This window comes from Chinchilla lanigera, unplaced genomic scaffold, assembly GCF_000276665.1.
Source record: "Chinchilla lanigera isolate Chin_1 unplaced genomic scaffold, ChiLan1.0 scaffold00014, whole genome shotgun sequence".
Lineage (NCBI taxonomy): Eukaryota > Metazoa > Chordata > Mammalia > Rodentia > Chinchillidae > Chinchilla > Chinchilla lanigera.
Genome location: NW_004955415.1, coordinates 24,831,034 through 24,851,990, shown reverse-complemented (window position 1 = coordinate 24,851,990; position 20,957 = coordinate 24,831,034). Strand labels below are relative to the sequence as shown.

General features: G+C 39.3%; 1 protein-coding gene across 4 annotated transcripts in view; it reads right to left on the bottom strand.

Moving 5' to 3' along the window:
- Nucleotides 1–20,957, bottom strand: part of Macrod2 (MACRO domain containing 2) — a 1,840,776-nt gene that overhangs the window by 387,194 nt on the left and 1,432,625 nt on the right. The window lies entirely within an intron of this gene.

Below are 20,957 nucleotides of genomic sequence, written 5' to 3'. Positions count from 1 at the left end.
TTTTTTTTGGTTTTTCTCCGGTACCGGGAACCGAACTCACGACCTTGCGCTTGCCAGGCAAGCGCTTTTGCCGCTGAGCTAAATCCCCAGCCCCTGGATAAATAAACTATGAATGAGCCACATCTGAGGATCAAACTATTTGCTGCTTTATTTTTGCTACCTGGAGGGTTAGAGCCAATCAAGAAATAGTAATGTGATCATATATCCCTGGATAGCAGATGAAAGTACCTTCATTCAGAAGTAGGAGGGCACTAAAATCTAACAGACAACTTCTTTACCACTATCTCCATAAGAATAAAATTTGATTGTGTTTTTACATGTTGCTGTAAACTTAAATTTATTCTTTTACTTATTTCAGCTGAGATCGACTGACAGTGTAAGACATTTAGAATGGGTAAATAGGTGCACAGATATAAGCAGAGATATTTTTAACTGCTCAGGAAAGAAATAAATGCGGGCTTTATAAGAAATATCAACAGAGGCTTTTGAGCAGCATGAATAGAGGAGTCCTGCGCATCTTGGACAGTCTAGTGGATGGCTTCAATAGCAGTGGTGCAGACCAGCAAATGGAATCCCAGGAAGGCTGAGTTATTAATTAGTGTTCCATACCAGGAACAAATGTAGATGCTGAGTTGAGTTACCTTCTTATCTTTAATCCCTGATATGAATTTTAAAAGTTATCAATGTATGTTTTCTGTATTTTTCTGGTTGGTTCTGTCACTGTGTGGTTACATATTCTTATATATGAGGGTAGCCTGGCTGATTTGTTATGGGATGGAGCCTGGTGTAGGCAAATTCTGAAACAACAATTTGAATAAATTTTCTGGTTTTTTTTTTCTGGTACTGGGAATCAAACTCATGACTTTGTGCCTGCCAGGAAGGCGCTGTGCCGCTGACCCAAATTCCCAGCCCCTTGGATGAATTTGTTATAGGAAAAATGATCAGTTGCAAAAGCTGAGCCCTGCATTTCCTGTCTAGCTTCACCATAAGAGATGGTCAAAATGTCAAGGTTTCTCTAGCAATATTTTGTGAGCTCCTGTGTTTATCTGTAAGCTCTCCTCTGCCACGGCATTTTTTTCCAGATATCAGCATATTCTCCACAAACCTGCTGATTGCTCGCATTAGCCTGTGGTATTCATCTCAAGTGCTCATCAAGCACCATTTGTCTCCTCTGAGCTTCTGATTTTTTAAAATGCCTTTACCATCCTCCCCATGCTCTTAACCAAAGGTTTTTCTGTAAGACAATTTTTCAGTGTATTGGACATCACACAACTATTTTATCATTTGGTTAGATTTCCTGGAGCTCTCTTGAAAGTCACTTGCCACTTAGTCATTTAAGAAGCTAAAGGAAGATTTAGGGAGGGAGCACATTAAGAGCTTTTCTTCCTGGGTCTTCTGAGTAACTTTTTGATGAAGATCATAAGAAAATGATTAAAAGAGAACTGATAGGGAGCAATGCAAAATTAAGATCAAATGAGCTTTGCTTATGATTTGCTAACTGGGAAAACAAACACAACAGCAAAAGATTAACTTATTTAAAAGGAAGAAAGAACAGGCTATTAGAAACTTGGAAGAAGCAAATGTACAATGAGCACTGAGGCCATTGGAAAGGAATTTTTGAAACCAGCTCCATGGGATCCAACTTCACAGGAAGAGTGTTACATTCAAGGACAAGCCTGACAGTCCAACATATACCTGCCTGAAGAACAAAGAAAAGTACCAAGTCCTTAGAAATGATGGCCTTAGCCGCCTGCACAGTTTCCATATCAGGTGAAGGATGTGCCCCTGAGGGTCACATGTTGAGGTCTGATTGTAGCTCTTCCCCTCCCCTGACTCTTGTTCTTCCCTACTGTTCTCTGAGCTATTGCTTCAGTTGCAAGCAGCACCCCTGCCAGAGGTGGCAGTCAAAGGTGGGGACAAAGGCACTGAAATGTGTGATAGTTTAAAAAGGGATCTTGTAAAGCCTTCAACAGGGAAAGTATCTGCATTGTCTAGTTAGAATTATTGAACCTGCGGTGGTTCTCATACGCCCAGCCAAGCTTGTGTTTATCAGGCAGTTAGGTCCTGTGGAGTTACACACTGCTTTGTTAAATAATTTCCATGCAATTTTTCTGTGCAAACGAATACAGTACCAACAGAGAAATTTTAAAATTTAGATGTATTGATCCTTTTGCTACAGCCAAGGGAAGTAGTATGTATAAGGACTTTCATGGTGTTACAAGTCAATTTTCCTTAATGAGCTTATTGGGTTGTTATTAGGAGTCTGGTATTTGCAATTTACAGGTGATGAGAGAGAGAAGTGAGAAAGGTTAAGTATCTTGCCCAAGCCTATGCTGCTAATGAAGTTTCCTAGAGAATTTATTCTAGAAGACTTCTTTTAGTTTTAATCTTGCCTCAAGAAGAGGGCAAGAGTAAAGAGATCACAGGCGTGAATGTTTGAGATGCCTTCAATTTCAATTGTTCCTTTATCTAGTTATCATCACAGCTGTCAATAACTGTCTTGGAATTTTGGCAAGCACAATGGCCTAAGGGCAAATCCCCTAGGCAGTAGAGGATGGGGGTTGCTTAAGGTTGCCACTTAAAACACATGACACTCATGAAATGTGACTTTCACATAAACAATAAATAATTTTTTGTATGGGTTTTCCCTGACTAATATTTAGGACACACTTATACTAAAATGTAAAGTGTCTTGTATTTTTATTGATGATAGGTTGATCTGTCAACTTTCCTGAAAGATATTCACTTCAATCTTTCTATAGTACAGGAAATATTTCTTGTCTGCCTGTCCAGTAGGAGGAAGGACACCAACTCTGAGCTGATTCTCCATCTGCTTCCCTGCCCTCACCCACTGCTCTGTTCACTTTAATGAATGTGGCCCCTTTCTGAAGGGCTGGGCTCTCACCTTCCACCTCATCATTGCAAGATGCTCCCTGAGTAGGAGGCCAGAAATGTCAACTGGAGGACTGGCAGGATACATTAGCTGGATTTCTAAAAATGTTACCTCTGCACGATTCATGGTACAAAATATGAAGCAACTTAGTGTTTGTCTCCTACCATCTTTTAAAAACACAGTCCTTAGAGGACATTTTTCTCTACTCCTTACAGAAGTTCTGAGATTGAAAATGATTCCCTAAAAATGTCACTAGCCATGCTTAGGAAATATCTTAAAGATAAAATCCTCAGATACAGTATTGTCTCATAAAATTAGAAAAGCTGATTACAATATAATAATCAAAACACTGAACATGTTTGCAACTCAAAACCTCTTCCCTTTGCCAGCTGTGCTTTTTACAGTTAAAGTTAGAAAGTGAACTTTACCACTAAACTCTTTTGACTTCTGTTTCTGATGCCATCTGGATTGAGAAAAGGGGAAAAAGCCAAGATGAGAGAGCATAAAAGATGGTTCTTATGCCAGCTACTATTCAAAGCTAATTAATTTTTATGAAACATTTTTGTGGGTTCTTGAAGGCCCCCAGACTTCACACCAATGCCATGCCATACACCTCCTGCCTATGCTACCCTTGCCAGGGGATATGTCTTCTCCACTGCATCACTTACTTCCACATGTGGCCCAGGCTTCTGAGAGTATCTTCAGGTTCTTCCTTCTAAGTTCTTTTTATATCTCACTGAACAGAATCTGAGACAATCCCATACCATCTGTTCTCCAAGTCTGTATAAACCACTCTCACAGCCTTTGACTTAAATAAACTCATCCTAACAGAGCAATGGCCTATCCAGTGCTCCACTGTAAAAGCTACTAAACCATTTCTAAACTTCTACATTATTCATATATTCTCTAACCAAAAGGAATATTTTTGAGGTTCTTGGAATGGTGTTATTGAAATGTTTTCCCACTAGTATTGAAATGAAATACAAATACTCCCCTCTCTGTCCTTCTTGAAGAGGCATGAAATTCACCATTTATCAGCATTTATCTTCAAAATGTTTATTCTGAAAGCAAAATGATATAAAACCCAGAACTATCCACAACCTTTTCTAACTAACAATATGGAGAAGGGGTTTCAGAGTTCTTCAAGGGATATGAAAAATTTGCAAGGTGATCACCGTGGAGTACAGTTTTCTGTTTTATCCAAAATTGGGAAAGAAAAAAGCCATTGAAACATCATATTAGTCTGGTAAAATCTGTACTGCCACTAAGAGAAAACACACATTGAGAGTCTACACTGAACCTGTGGACCTTAAAGTTGATGTTGGAATTCTTAAAGGACATTGGAATATTTGATCACAGGGCAAGGATGTGTGTTCTTAACCATTTTAATAGGAGAAGTGCTTTGGCCTTAGAATCTCTCCTGTGTAATGCATGGACTGCTTTGGCTGTAGAATATACATGTAATGAACCAAACCACTTAAAGCCCTTCTTTGAAAGTATATTGCAAATCACCGCAAGAAACTGAAAGGCTAAGGGAGTCATTTCCAGTCATGGCTTTCAAGAGCACTTATTAATTAAATTAGCTTTCAAAGCATTCTGGATTTCCCAAATAATATGTGTTATAAATTACTTCTATGGAAAAATTTGACCAAGTCCAGCACATTTCCAGTCAATGAGTCAATATGCTTGCAAGGAATGACTGTGGATCTCTGAGTAAATTCTCAAGGACACTGCCAATTGCTATAACTTTAACCAACTAGCATGTGGAATGGTCTGCCTCATTGCCTAGTTGTTCACGGGCTCCAGTGAAGGCTGAGAAACACAAACACTGAAAAGGCATTCTGATGAGGAACATTCTTTTAAGCTCTTGGCCTAGTGATCTCTGTGGAGGGTGCTGGGCCTGGACATCACCAGCTAGCTTCCTGCAACCTTAACCCAGACACAGGCCAACAAGAGGATGAAAACAGCTGAGCAAACATGATCAGATGTTCTTGTTCCTTTTCATTCAGATTACTGTGGAGCTGGTAAAAGGCAGAAGTTCATGTCAGGAAGTTCTGTCCTTCTTCAGCTTTCTGTGTATGACTTCTGAATTCCATTTTTCTATTCCAGGAATTACAGTAGAAATGGTACCTGTCTCACAAAATTGTTGGGAATACTGATTAAAGTAACATGTGCAGATACCTCAGGAAAATGTGTACCACATTCTTTGTCACTGTCAAAGTAGACTATTATGTCAGTAATGTTTGAATCTTCCATTGTGAGTTATTTATAACCATTGCCTCTATTAGGTGCCAAGTTATAGATTATAGAACACTTATGGGCACATCAAAGATAATCTCATCAATAGACTATCAATTCACATTGTAGTGCATTTTCTTCCATTTTAATTCCATTTTTTAAGAATTGGAATCATATTGCATTCATACTTATGCACCCTATTTTTCATATAACATGATTTAAATACCAATTGCATCATTAAATACGTTTCAAAACAAAGTTTTCATGGCTTCATTTCCTTCCTGTGGAAGTGGCAACATTAATTTAGCTATTCCTGTGGTTGAGCAGTTAGATTAAGTATCTGTGTTTTCTACACAATAAATAACACTGTAATGAACAAACTTAAATGATTCCATAGCCATGTGTCTCATTTTCTCCTTAGGACACACCTAGAAGAGTGAATGAACAAACTTAAGCAATCTTAGCAACCGTGATACATCACTACATTACTTTCTAGGATGTTACTCTAGTATTATAAGTATTTTGGTAAATTTTTGGAAATATATTGCTCCTACTAACTGTGAGATATAATTTTCATAGTCATAAAAGACATATGACATAAATTTACTGTATTTACCTTTTTTTGTTATACATTTCACTGATGTTGAATTTATTCACATTGTCTCAAAATGGCTCTTCTGAACTTTTTTTTAACCTTGCAAAACTAAAACTCTATACCCATTAAATAACCACTTTCCATTCCTTCCTCCCTCCTCCTGGAGACTACCATTCTATTTTGTAGTCTCCTGTAGAAATATTACAGGAGAAGTAAAAGTTATTACAGAAAAATAAATTTGTAATGTGGGAAACAGATTTAGGAATTGCTTCAGATTTCAGCAGGAAAAGGTAAAGAGAAAAGACAAAATCGAAGTGATATGGAGGATAGAACACAATAAGTGTTATACTGATATCAGACTTGTAAAACAACCCTGGAAACAGCAAAGATAGTAATGTTTTGTAAAAAGAAAACATTATTAAATCAATGGAAGTAGCCGTAAAAAAATGGGGAAAAGAAGGACTTTTTAGTGACATCATCATATTTATACAGAGAAATAAACTGTTCACTTCCTAATACCATATGTACAGCAGATTCTGAATGGACTAAAGAAATAATGTAAGAGTGAAACAATATATTTAGAAAAATAATGCAGGAGAACTTTTTGCAACTTAGGTGAGAAGGATGTCTTAAAAGCTCAAAAGCAAAAATCAAAAAGTTAAAAACTAATTTGATTACATCAGAAATCAATGCTTATAATCAATCAAGGATATCATCAAAAAATCAGAGAGATGAGTGTTTGAAGTTCAAGTTCTATGTTTGACAGAAATGAGAATAATGAAATAGATATTCCTTCAAGCTTAGAAGGTGGAATGCCTAGTGTTGGTGGGAATGTATGGACACAGGCCATGGAAACTCATTTTGGAATGATGATTCATGCAGCCATTCTTACACAGGTCTGAAAGGAAGACATGCAAAAATGTTGTTTGTGGTAGTGGGGAGCTGGACCTAATCTAAATGTATATTAATGGGTAAATGGCTAAATCAGATTCCCCGCCATGGAATTATAGGGAGGAATGCCCAGTAACCAGCCAGATGTATAATCAATGACTTTAGTAGATCTTCAGAACATCATGCCAAGCAAGAAAACAGAAAACAAAGGAGAGAAAGGAAAGGAAAAACTGAAAGAAAAGTATAAGGTCTGGTACAATATCTGTATAAAATAAAATTATAGTAATAAAGTAAAACAAAACAAAAAAGATAGATAAAGAGAGCATCCAAATAAATGGTTGCATTAAACATGTAAGAAGATTTGCTGGAAGAGTGGAGGTAGCAGGGAATGGGAATTGTTTATCAGGTACAATGGCCCTGAATAATGAATCAAGTTAGAAGTCTTTTCTCAGAGTCTAACAGTTCTGCAAGGCACAGTAGACTAATGACTCAACCTTTTGTATAAACAGACATATACACAGACAAAGAAACAACTGCATGGGAGGGAACACTGAGTCAGCATACTCTTTTCAGCCCCTGCTAAGGGCTTTCTTCATTATGATCAGTTGCAGGAGAAATTTGTGGCTCTCCTCATTTCCCAGTGATAAAAGGATGATTCACAGAGAGGAAGCAGTCTGGTTTGTTGAGGTTTCAGTGCAGGTAGCAATTAGTGTAGCTGATCTTCAAATGCCCATGTTCTTGACACCATTCCAGATGCCCTGCTGAAATTTCTGCACAGAGATGGCAGCATTGGCCACAGAGAACATATGGATAGAGGTGGATACTGTGTCATTACAAGGCCTCAGCTGTGCCTTCTTTGGCCACTGTTCCTTCTCTGGGCTGCACTACCCTCTACCACTCTGCAGACCTCATTTGAGGGGCAAAGGAGGGCCAGCCATACACAGCATCCAGAAGTGGCTTCCTCCAGCCTTTTTGAAAGATGCCAGATGCCTCCTATTGTGTGTGGTACAAACAAATTGATATGACATGAAATATTTAAAATACAGTCATGCTGATCCATGTTTCAAACAAAAGCCCGCTCTTGGGTGGGGGGAAATAAAAGAGCTGAGAAATAGCTATTCAGATGAAAGCAAAATGTGACACAATGCCAATTTCAACTTAAGAAAACAGACCACCTCTTGGAGGGTGAGATTTTCATGCAGGCATTATTCCAACAAAGTAAGTATGGACCTGAAGCACATGGCTGTGGTAAATCTTATTCCATACTCCTTAGATTACTATTAAAGTAGGGTTCGGAGAAGTGCCTCTTAAAAACACAGGGACTAGTGTAAGTAATTATAAGGAAAACAATAATGTCTGCTGCTGCTATGAGGGTAGTTTACAATTAGCTTTAAATGCTGTTGTGCCAATACTTGTAGTAGGGGACTGGGCACTAGAGAATTTGAGATACAAATCAAATTTTTCAGGTGAAAAAAGAAAATGGCAGTACCTCATGTTATCAGTACTTCTTCTTAATAACATGGGTAAACACCAGAGTCTTATCCTAAGAAAGGGAAGATTAAGCGAGAGCTCCTTATCAGTCTGCAGTGGGAGACTCATGGTGTCAGAATTAAGTCTTGGAGGGTCACAGCGTGAGAAGAGGATAATATGCAGAGACAGCCCAGGCATCAATATTCCAGAACAGTAATGAGAAATTGCTTCATATCACATCTAAGGCACAACGATAAAGAATGTCAGAGTAATTACTCCGAGGACACCAGGGCCGCCACGCTGCGCCTATCATCATGGCCTGGGTTGGCCTGTGTGAGACTGTGAGTCTCTCTCACTCTTGCCAGGTCTCCTCCTGGCAGAAATGTCACTCAGACTGGTAGATCTCACACTGAGGCAGAGGTTCTTCCTGAACTATAGGGATTGAAGTGTGTCAATTTAATATTCACTTATTAATGGTAAAAGCTCGAACACATTCAACAAGGACTGACACAAAAAGAAAGCTTTGAAAATAGAACCTGGGTCTGAAAGTATGCTTTGGGTGCTTTCATCCTTCTTCAGTATTTTAGCATATCCCTGAGATTTCAAATAATGAAGACAGTGGCGACAAAAGCTCGAAATAATGTTTCCAGCCCACATGGAAATAGAAATGAAACTTGAGGGAATTAAGGAGTTTTCATTTACTTCATTCTATGGCTTTCATAATTTTCTCAGATGGGAGCACACTAGCCAGAGGATTCATAACTGAAAGCTGAGTTAGTGAGACAGGGGAAAGTAGAACAAGGAAAGGAAATAGAATCTCTTATGACTAGGAGAGTTTTAAATTAGTAGATCTGGCTGGTCTGAGAAGTCAGGAGTAACGTGATCAGAGCCTGTGACATATGGCAGTCTGTACACTGAGATCCTCCTGCCTAATTTCAGACTGAGATCCAGACTTCCTCTACTTTCAATGGCAGCAGAAATAGACAGCTGCTTACAATTCTTATCTCTTACCTATAATACACAACAGATGGCAGTCAATTAAAACACTGATCAATGTCTGTAAGTCTTGGATCTCTCCTAATAATAACAGTGATTATTGAGCAGTTACCGTGTTTCGGGTACTGAAGTACTTTACTGATACTTACACATATTATCACATTTAATTCTCAGCCGCTCCATGAAGTTATATTATTATCCCCATTGCAAGTAAAAATGCTAAATTATTACAAGGTTTAGTAACTAGGGCAAAGTTTTGTAGCTACTAGGTAGCAGTGATAGGATTTAACCTCATAAATAAGCCTTGAGAGACCCTATACTTGACCGTGATGTCAAAAAAGCCAACTATGACAACTACGATGAATTAAATGACACAAATTTGACTTTTTTCACTTATTTATTGAATGTTTTATAATTCATAGCCTAAAATTTCTAAACCAAATTTACTTTGTTTTAGATTTATAATTCATGTTATCGTTAGAAAAGGGAAGAGAAATACAGGTACCAGTGCTTACAGACAAATAGAATCTAGGTTTAATTTTCCATCATACAGATAATTAGGCACCAAATAGGTCCCTAAGGTAATTAAAAATATAATCAACCTAATGAAACAAGGGCTGCATCCCAGTTAAAGAGAAAAAAATAAAAGTCATAAATCACTAACAAATTATGAATTTCCTCATCAGGTGAATAATACTTTTTAAAAATTAAAGACTGTGGCTGTTCCAACTCAGCGGTGTGCTCTAAGTTACCTGCGGACCTGACAAGCATCAGGGTAAGTGCAGAGAAATGGAAGAGAGGAGAGGCTAGAAAGGCTGAGAAACACAAGTGCCACACTAGGCTTCTTGGTGCTGTGCTGGTGACCACAGGAGCATAAGAAGTGGTAGGGAGGCCTCCTGTAGTGGGGAAGCCAGTCTGCCACTGAAAGAGCAGCCTGGGGCCCATCCACATGTCCTTGAAGCAAGGAGAGGTCCCAGGAAGAGGATTACCGAAGCTTAAAATGACCCCTTTCCCTGGACTTGTCAGACCCGGCCCTGGCATCTGCCCGGCCAGGAATAAGGGACCACAGAGCCACAGCTCACTGCTCCTTAGCCACCACTGCAATCCTTCAGACCACCAATCCTCCACTATATTTCTGTTCCAAATGGAAAAAAATAAGTCAGTTTCCTATAAAAGAAAGTAGCCACAATTATTTTCTTAAAATCAATTCATGACTCAAATTGCTAATTTGAAACTCATGTTGATTACTCCGGAAAATAAGGACTCGAATGAAATCAAGATGATGAATAAACACGACATATATGATAAAAGAAATGGCTACATACTCCTAATGAGATGGGCTTGAAAGATGGGCCAAAAGAAGAGCACCACATAGGGAGTCTGGAAGCCAAGGCTGTGTGACTTAGGAACGATACTTAGTTGCTCTGGCCTCTGTTCTTCAGCTTTAAAATAGAGATATGAATTCTTGCCTCATGGATTTTTGTGAAGATTAAACAAGTTGACACTTGTGGAAATGCCTACCAGCCTGCTTGGAACTTAGTGCCTGTTCCATAAATGCTTGTAGTACTGCTCAAGGTAACAAAATTAAGGACATAAATAATCACAGCTTATATATTCCACCAACTTTATAATATACTAAATATCTGCATGTACTGGAGGCTTCTTCTCTATCTTATATTGTTTGTATTTATCATCTCATGTCACAGTGTTTACTATGGATTTCCAAGATGTTTTGACAGCCATCCATTTTGTTATTTATTTAATGTTTTTATAGTATATTTGCATTAGTCCCCATTTTTGTAGAAATCATTATTCTTGTACAATGTTCTTGGTTATGTTTCCATGTACCCTCTAGAAACTGCGTCTTTGGATTAAAAATTCATGTTGGCACTAAAAGAAATGATCTATAAAGCTACAAAACAACATGAAAGAGTCTTAAATGCATATTAATAAGTGAAAAAGCCAATTTGAGCAGATTCTGTACTGTCCAGTTCCACCTACGATAGTCTGGAAAAGACAAAACTATGGAGACAGTAGAAAGATCGTGGTTTTCTGAGCCTGAGAAACGAGGAAGAATGAGAGGAAAAGCATTAAGGGATGGGAGGGCACTGCAGTTACTCTGTATGACACTCTAACGATGGATTCGTATCATAAGACATTTGTCCAAACCCATGGAATACATAACACCATGATGTGAGCTATAGGCGCTGAGTGGTTAGGGCAGGTTCATCACTGTGACAAAGGCATCCCTCTGCTGGGGGAGGCAGATCAAGGAGGGGACTGTGCATGTGTGGGGGCAGGGGCATGTGGAAACTCTATATCTTCTGCTTGATTGTGCTGCGAACATGAAGTATATTAACATTTTAAAAAATTCATGTTGGTATTTTATTGGAATCATTTTGAATATATTTCTTATTTAAAGAAAATGAACATTTATGAAGTTGAGCCTTGCCATCCAAGAGCCTTCTGTATTTTATTGGTTGAAGTCTTTCCTTGTGACATTTGGGATATTTTAAAGTTTTTTAAATACATGCATCCTGAAAATTTCAAAACTATAGTTTATTCTTTGGGTTATTATATATTCTGGCAATGGAACTTCTATTTCCATTTTATACCCTTTTTGTTTATTACTTGGACAGGAAGTTTATGGGCATTTTGTATTAATATTCTACATAGCCACGTTATTTGTTATACAAATAGTTTTTTCTCAGTTGATTTTCTTGGGCTTTATATTTATATGGAATAATATTGAGAATACCCCCACGATATTGGTGAATCATCACAGTCATTTTGTGGTATTTCTCCCGTGGAAATGGTCCCAGTGCTTCCCTATGAAGCATGACACTGGCTTGTGCATTGAAATTGATGTGTTTTATCATATTAAGGAAGAATCCATCTATTTCTTTATATACTTTGACTTTTGAGCCATGTTAAATGTATTACTTAAACAAAATCAATAGATACACTCTGATGGTGTATTGAAATGAACAGTTAATGATTACAATTTTTTATGTTCTGATCGATTGTGCATGCTTGTGTCTAGTGGTCTGAGCAACTGATTTGAAGGAAACAATATGCAATGGAATTACAATGGTGAACTCCTACCATCTTGTCCAGTAAAACTGTATTGTGTTTTACTGAAGAATTATTTTCTTACTCCCTATAATGGTTTGAGCAATCTTTCACTCTTACATCTGGTAGTCTGAGCAATGTAGTTGAGGACAGCAATATGTAATGTAACAACCACTGTTGATTCGTATTATTTTGTCTTGAGACTCTGTTTCACTTTGTATGTTCTTGCTTTGATTTGCTTATGTTTGTGCTACTGGTATGCTGCTACTGTTCTATTCCTTTATTTGTTTCTCATTTACTACTCTCTTTAAAAGAAAAAAAAAAAAAAAAGAAAAATCCATTGGTGCTTTCTCTCAATGACAAATGCCAGGTTCTGTTTGAAGAGGTAAGAGCAAAAGCACATTAGCAGTTCTCACGGTAGCCCCTGGGCCAGCAGTGTTTGTGTCACCTGGAACTTGCTAGAAAAGTAAGCCCTAAGACCACAGCCCAGCTTTGAGGGTTCAGAGTCCCTGCAAATGGAGTAATCCGGGAAGCTGTGACTCAACCCTCTAAAGGTTTCTGATACTTGTGAAAGTTTGAATACCACTGGTTTATCTGGATCAATAGGGCAAATAGATCATGATCACAGCATTTTGATAACTGTTATTCAATTCACAACCAAATGAAGCCTTAGCTAAAGGTAGCAAGGAGTGTAATCAAAGCATTCAGTTGGCCCAAATTGCCCTTCCCTACTCAAAATAATTCTCTCCTTTTTCCCTAGAATTAGAAGCTAAATCCAGAGAGATGTTATATCACAACGACATTTCCTCTGATGGTGAGATATTTTGTCTCAGATCCTGGGACAAAGCCTCCTTGCCAGTTGTGAATTTGGGAGATGGCTCCAGGAAGCACCAATAAAAGAAGGAGGTAAAACAGAAAAAAGAAGAAACTAAGAATGAACGATTCTGCTGTTAAAAGATTCAGTGGGCAACTGGAGCTCATCCTGACAGAAAGCTCTTAGAAAATGTGGAAAAGGTTGGGTGCAGTGTAGGCCACAGAATGATTCCACCACTGGAGAAGGAAGCTGGGTATTTATATACGTTCAGCGAGTCATTGGCTGAGCAGAGCTCTTAAGAGTGCTAACTCTGAGTACTGTGGACTGAGACAGAATTTCTGGCTCTGGAAAAGTACCCTCCAGGCATAGAGATGCAGATAGCATTGGCCGGAGGTCAGGCAGCACAAAGGACACTGACAATGTACCCTAAGGTAGTGGGCCTCTGAGGTCAGACTGTGACCGTGCACCCCTACGTCAGGTGTACAACATTAGCAAGCTCCAGTTTGGGAAGCCCAGTGCCAGTCGGCATACTTGATGAAGACATCCATTCAGTTGATCTACGGGAGGATGGAGGCTATATCTACAGGCATAGATAGGTCAGTACAGCCAGGGGGAGATGCAGTATTTCAGGGAAAAATACTGCACCAGGGAAAAGGCAGGGGGTGGGAGGGGAAGTAGATATGAAGACAATAACATCCTGTTATTGAGCTCCTGGAAAACTCATAGGAAGGTGGCAATTACACCCAGCTGGTTATAAATGCCCTCTCTGGATGCATCACACAAGTAGATGCATGTGAGGAAACATGGCTGATGTGACCCAGCTTGTTAGTGGCTGCACAGGGTTTTGAAAATAACAGCAGAAGCTCCTTCACCTATTTAAATTCCCTTTCTTTTTATCTGCTTAGGATTTTTTCTTAAATTTTCATTTTTTTCTTTAGTCTCAACTGTGATGTCACTGCAATCTTTGGTCTGAGATTACCTTTTTCATTATATTCTAAAATGCACAAACGAACACATAATTATTTTTAAAAAGCTACTGCACACTAACTCAGATAGTTTGAGTAGTAAGCAAGCCAGTATTTTGGCAAACTAAGCTTTGTCATTTGTTTCTTTCTATAATGCTAAATATCTACGCAACAAACTAGAGGCCCCTAAACTTTAGCTTGAGAGGGAATAGACCATGCCAGTTCAGTTTAATTACACTACCCACCACCATCGTTTCACTTTCCATGGTTTTAGTTCCTCAGTGTCAGTTGTGGTGGTCTGAAAATATTAAGTGGAAAATTCCAGAAATAAACAACCTGTAAGTATTACACTGTGTGCTATCCTGGATAGCATGATGAAATCTCCCACTGTCATGCTTCCCAACCAGCCAGGATGTAGATCATCTTCTTTTCTGTATACACCACCTCGTCATCATGCTGGTTATCAGATCCACTTTGCAGGAATACAGTGCTTGTGTTCATGGAGCATTTAGGTAGAAGCTAAACACCATGTCACAGTGCCTACATTACTCTCCTCACTTCATGCATCATGCAGGTAGTGTGTCATCTCACGGCACCAGTGAGCACAGCGCAGGAAGATATGTGAGACAGAGACACACCACATTCTCATAACTTTATTATAGCATATTGCTATAATTAGTGTATTTGGTTAGTTTTCATTGTTTATCTCTTACTATGCCCAATTTAGAAATTAAACTTTATCATAGGTATACATGTAAAGAAAAAAAAAGTAGATAATGCATAGAGTTCAGCATTAATTGAGACTTCTACCATCCACTTAGGGATGTGGAATGTGTCCTCCATACATAGGGGTGGACCATAATAGTTAGTGTATTTAAAAACCACAGTGGTAGAGGGAATGCATTCTTCAAGGTATGTGTGTATGTGTGTGTGTGTGTTTGGGATATTAAAACAAAACACACACATGGGGAGGGGGTGGATCACATGATGCCCATCACATAAAAGATGGGATTAGGGGACATCTTGGAGTCCTAGGAGACCAGGAATGTGGCACTGGGAAAGGGTGGAGATTTGCTACAAACAGCAGAGAATCTTGGGGAACAGAATGGGATACTACAAGGTGCATGAACTCCTGGCCCCAAACCCAATCCACTCCTCAGAAAATGGAACAGAACTGCTTTTCTTTCTTTCCACTGATGAGTTTCATGATGATGCTAAGAGGTCAGGTGAAAACGGAGACTTGAGGCACATTAGTTTTGATGTGTAATCTGCCCTTTAAATGTACTTCCAGTATTTTCCGTTAGTCTCTTTGTTTGATGTAGTCTTAAGAGGGCTTCTGAGGTAAGAAATTGTAGGGACAGCCACTGGTGCCATAGGGTACAGAGCTGAATGCATCACTGAAGGCAGAGAAGGGTCTCGAATTAAAGACAAGGGTCAGGAAGAGGGAGGCACTGATACCTTCCTACATGTGGAAGGGTGTATACATTTGATAGGTTTTCGGTAGGGTTGATATGAACTAATAGAACATAACACACATTTTTCTTTTTTTGGTCCTCACCCTCTATTTTCAAGAAATAACACTTTTGTTTTAATATCCCATCAACTCAGCAGCTGTGGCTTTCAGGGTGAATTTTCTAAGACTGCAGGGGAAGTCACTCAAAAGGTGAGGCCATTTTCAGCAGCCAGGACTCCAGGAGATATTTTCTATTAGGTAACTAACATCTCTCAACCTTGACAGAACTTGATTACAATAGCTTAGTACTGAACATGCCATCAGTACAGATCTTCCTCCCGAGGATCCAGAGGTGAAGAGCTTGAACTGCTGTGTGCAGTCGACGCTGTCACAGGGCTTTCAGAACCTGCCTTGCCTCCCACCCTCATCTTCACACTGCAGCAAGAGAGAGCAGCTACTGTCTGAGTAAACAGGAAACCAGTGGACTTTTCAGGCTGTGGGCATCACAGCTTGTTTCAAAGGACATAAGAGAAGATTCCAGCAGGTAGGCTGGATGAGTAGGGCAGAAAAATTTTGGAAGCCAGCTCATCCCACTATATGAATAACTGCACATCTCTTGCCAAGGATATATAACCTTCTGTACACTTATATAATCTAAAAGCAAGCACTCTCTGTTACACTTATACATCCGAATTGATTTTTTTCCAATTTGTGAGGTCAAGATGTTGGAGGGCAAAGTATACCAGGCACTAATGACAACCTCTCAGGGGCTAGGGGGATGCTTTCACAGACCTAGCATTTCATGTGTGAATTTTTAACTGACTCAGCTGGGTGACTCACTAAATGAGGTAACAAAAGCAAGGTAGAATCAGTAACAAACTAGGATGTCAATTCACATGATTTTGAATCAATAGAAAAAAAATGATTTAAAGGACTAAAACCTTGGGTTTTAGTTAAGTTAATACATTCATATTGAGCAACTATAAGCTAGGCATAGTTGGTGCAATTTCAAACAGCCTGTTTCTTCTGCTAGTGAAGGGACAGACAATACACATGTGAACAAATAAATATTTTCTTCCAATGACAAGTGCTCTGAAGTTAACAGAAGCGGGAATGGGGTGACAGGTGAGAACAGAAAGCAGGGTTCCTGTGAGGTTCAAATGGGGTGAAATGTAAGTGGAGACCAGAATAAAGAGCAGAAGCCAGGCAGTATGCAGGGCTGACTGCAGGAAATTCCAGAGAAAAAGGCTACTAAGTATAAACTATTTGGACAGATACAAAAGTATCATCTAGGCTGAAATAGAGAAAAAGTTGTGGATCAAGTGATCTGGCCATATATGGCAAGGTAGGCAAACTATGACCCATTGCCCATTGTCTGCATCTGTAAATAAAGCTTATTGGAACACAGTCATTGTATCAATGTATTGTCAGTGGCTACTTTCATGTCAGAGCTAAGTATTTGTGACAGAGTCTAGCTGGTTTGTAAAACCTGAACTACTAACCTATCACAGAAAGTCTGCTGACCCCTCATATAGGGTCTGGTATATCATAGGAGGGAGTGTGGATTTTATTTCTGCATCCAAGAAAGAGCTCCTAGAAGATTTTAAGCAGACTTCTGGCATGATCGGCTTGACTGTGTATAGTCATGTGAACACTACGTGTCAAATGGATTAAAGGGTCACTAATGCGTATGCAAGGAGGCAGGTGCAAAGTTCCTTGCACGAACCCAGAAAAAGGTTGTGCCTTGTTGTCATTGCAGCAATGGAGATAATGAAAACTAGCTGGATTACAAATGCATTTCAGAGACTGAATTTATAAGAATAATTTGTAAGACCGAGTTTAGAAGAATAATTATAAGGTTGAGGCTGTCAGCTTTGAGATTTTGGCCAAGGAAATGACAGATGATGTGCCATTTAGTGAAAAGATGATGACAGGAGGGGTAGGTTGGAGACAGGCTGGAAATTAAAGACAGTGTTTTAAACTTGTCGGGTTTGAGATGCCTATTAAATATCATCATGGGGCTCTATCATCGACTCTGCACCAGAAAGAGTCAAGCTGGGGATATAAATTTGTGATCAGCAGTGTGTAAATGTTCTGAAAGCCATGGGCTAGACAAGAGGACTTCAAGAAAGAGGGTCCAGCCTCAAGCCTTGGGCACCTCAACTCTTAAACATCAACAGATATACAGACTCAAGAACAGCTAATGAAAACAGGAATAGATGTGGGACAGGACGAACAGATGTCAAGCTGTTGATCTGCTTCCCAAACTTAGCTTTCCACACTCTGTGTGAGGCTGCACTCAGATTCCCTGTTAGACCCTGGCCCCAGGGGGTGTTAGAAGAAGAAGGCAAGGCAAGGAGAGGTGTGGAAGGGGCTTGTGCTTTTCTTTTCCTTTAAGCCTCATTCCTGTCTCACTCTTCCATCTTTTCCCTGATGGTGACAGAATCTCTTTTCAGCAGTATTCAATTTCATTTATCCATGCCCCCAACATAGAACAAACACAGGAGGAACATTCAGTTCAGTGACCCCAGCACCACTAGCAACCAAGATAGCCACTCTGGCCCCTCTCAGACCTACCCAGCAGTTCCAGACAGCAGCAGCTCCTCTGCTGGGGCGAGAGTTTCAGCTCCTCAGAGCCTCTCCTCAAGTAATGGGAATGTTAACTAGTACAACCACTATGGAAATGAGGATGCAGAGCCCTCCAGAAACTAACACTAAAAACTCCATTAGACCCAACTATCTCTCTTCTGGATGTATTTGCAAAAGAGTTAAAGACATCAGATTACAGTGATATATGCATACCCATGTTTACAGTATCACAATTCATAACAGCTAAATACTGGAAGCAGCCTATATGTCCATCAACATCATTTGTAGAGCTGGGCATGGTGGTGCATGCCTGTAATCCCAGAACTCGGGAGGATGAGGCAGGTGGATCCTTGTGATTTTAAGGCCAGACTGAGCTACAAAGTGAGCTCAAGGCCAGCCTGAACTGCATTGCGAGACCCTGTCTCAAAAAGACACACACAAAAAATGAAATCATTTGTAGGAAAATGGATGCATTTTGAGACCACAATTCTCATGAAATAAATCTGACACAAAAGATTAAATATCACTTGATTCCCTTTATATAAGAAGCCCAAGGTATCAATAAAGAGAAAAGTAAGATGATAGGAAATAGGTAGGTAGACTTTGTGGAGGTGGGAAAGGGATCCAGGGAAGGTTGGAGAGAAAAAAGGGGAAGTAAAAAAGATTAAAATGCATATGTACCAACTTTCCTCTATGACCGAATTCATTATGTATCATGAACATGCACTAATAAAAAAGTTATAAATCTGAGTCACTCTGACTTCTTTCCTCAGCACAGTGACAGTTGCTATTGCCGTAATATCTGAGATACTTCTTTTTTACTACTTTTGGTTACCTGTTAAGACACTTTTTATATGAAAATATGCATTATCTAAATGCCCCCTTTGATTACTTAGTTAACATTCTTTTCTTGATAAGTTTCTACTAAAGTAGCTGAAGGATATTCTGTCAAAGAAGAGTTGACAAAAAGTGTTTCAATAAGAGAGGTCAGACAAGTAACAGCCATATAACTGACCACCCATTAGATTTAGCAAGAAAGGTTTCAGTGACCATGATGTCTATTTACAGATGAACTGGGGATTCCAATGGAGATGGTGTAAAGTGGTTGAATTAGAAGATTTTAAGGTTGATTTATAAGAAAACTTATAAGATTGCACATAAAAGAACTCCAGTGGTTTCAGCCTGAGTGTCTTAGTTACTTTTCTCTCATTTGCTGAGACAAAATACCTGACACCCAAAACTAAGGGAGGAAAGGTTTATTTAGCTCACAGTTTGTGGAGGTTTCAGTCCATAAGCAGCTGGCTCGAAGGCAGGGTGGTGTGGTACAGGGGCAACAGGCCAAGGCAGCAGAAGACAGCAAAAGCAACAAGAGCAATAGGGAGGCAAGCAAGCCTCTTTTTCCTCCCTTATATTGTACATTGGCTTTCTGCCCACACCCACACCTTCTCCGTGCCCTCCTCTTCCACAAGCTGAGGATGTTTACAAAGTAAGGACCCTGGCCCCTGCTGAATCACTCAGTTGACCTTTTAAACTTCTCAAGTTGACACAAAGAACAACATCATAGAGAGGTAAGGGCATGTCCTTTTCACCCTAGGCTGAGTTACTGAGTTATGCTTCTAGACTCCTCAAGTTGACACAATGTATCAACCATAACACGGAAGAAAGACCTTTTGGAAGTGCCATTTGTAAAGAAGAACACCATGGAGTTGGCTGGGGATAGAAGTTGGTGGTAAACAACACAGATACTTTTCTGAGGACTTTTGCAGTGAATGAGGCTACAGAAAGTTCCATCTTGTTGAGATCAGAGCTGAGAAGATTTGTGTAGATTAATGGAGAAAGACAGACGGCACCAGGGAGTTTGGGCATGACAGGAAGAATGAGAGTTTTGAGTACAAATAAGAGCAGGTGTGATTCAGGTAAAAGGGAAGCATTTGGCTTAGCATGAACCAAGGACTCTATTCCAAACTGTCGCATGAAAGAGGCAGAATGTATGATTTCTGATGTGGATAGGTTGGAGGACTTAGTGACAGGAACACAGAGTGATTCTTTTTTATATTTGTCTGTGTTTAGGATTTTAAAAACCCCATGGCCATAAAGCCTTCCAAACAATTTGCTTGCAAAATGAGTACTGTCACCCACAGCATTACCAGAAAAGCACTTTTTACTCCCAGTGATCGCATAAATCAATATTCTGGATGTACAAATGATAAAAACTATCTTCTCAATATATACAATAAAGATATAGGACTCACATATTCCAGAAGTGACATGAGTACCCATAATTGCCACCATAAATTTGCTGAGTACTAAAAATAATTCTGTATTTTCCTGTAGGATTTGTGAGCTAATAATAAGCTATTTCCAGCTGTGTGCTATGACAGCAAAAAAGGTCTACCATCCTTATAATTATATTTTCCATATCCGTGTTCACATTAGAAAATACTGATTAAGACCCAAGTGCTTAATCTAATTTTTTATTGTTAAAATGTCTATACTAGGTAGCTTTTATGAAATCTGACTGCACTGCATACTCGGACTTCAAAAGGAGAATTATCAAATATTTTATCTCTTAGGCTTTATAAATGCACACCTATGATTGTAAAACAAAGAACCAACAACAGTGAGAATTGAATTTTTTTCTACAGAGCGGACTCTGCAAACACATCCCAAGGGCTCCTCTCAATTTGGCTGCTAAAGCTACACCAAACAGCAGGCTGCACCACATGAAATGCTGGGCCAGGCTCACTTCATTCTGCTTGACAAAGTGAGGGTGACTGTTTGAGGAAAACTAAATCAAATACCCGTTTCTTGGGTCTATTTTCTCTAACTTAAAATGTTCTGAGCACTTGAAATGTCACCACCCAAAGAAAGGAGATAACTCTTTGGCCATGAATTCACTGCTGCCTCTTGAAGGTATTGTGAAAAAAGAATTACTTTTCAGGACAACTTGCTAGGTTTAGCCTGCTACTGGGTGGGGCCAA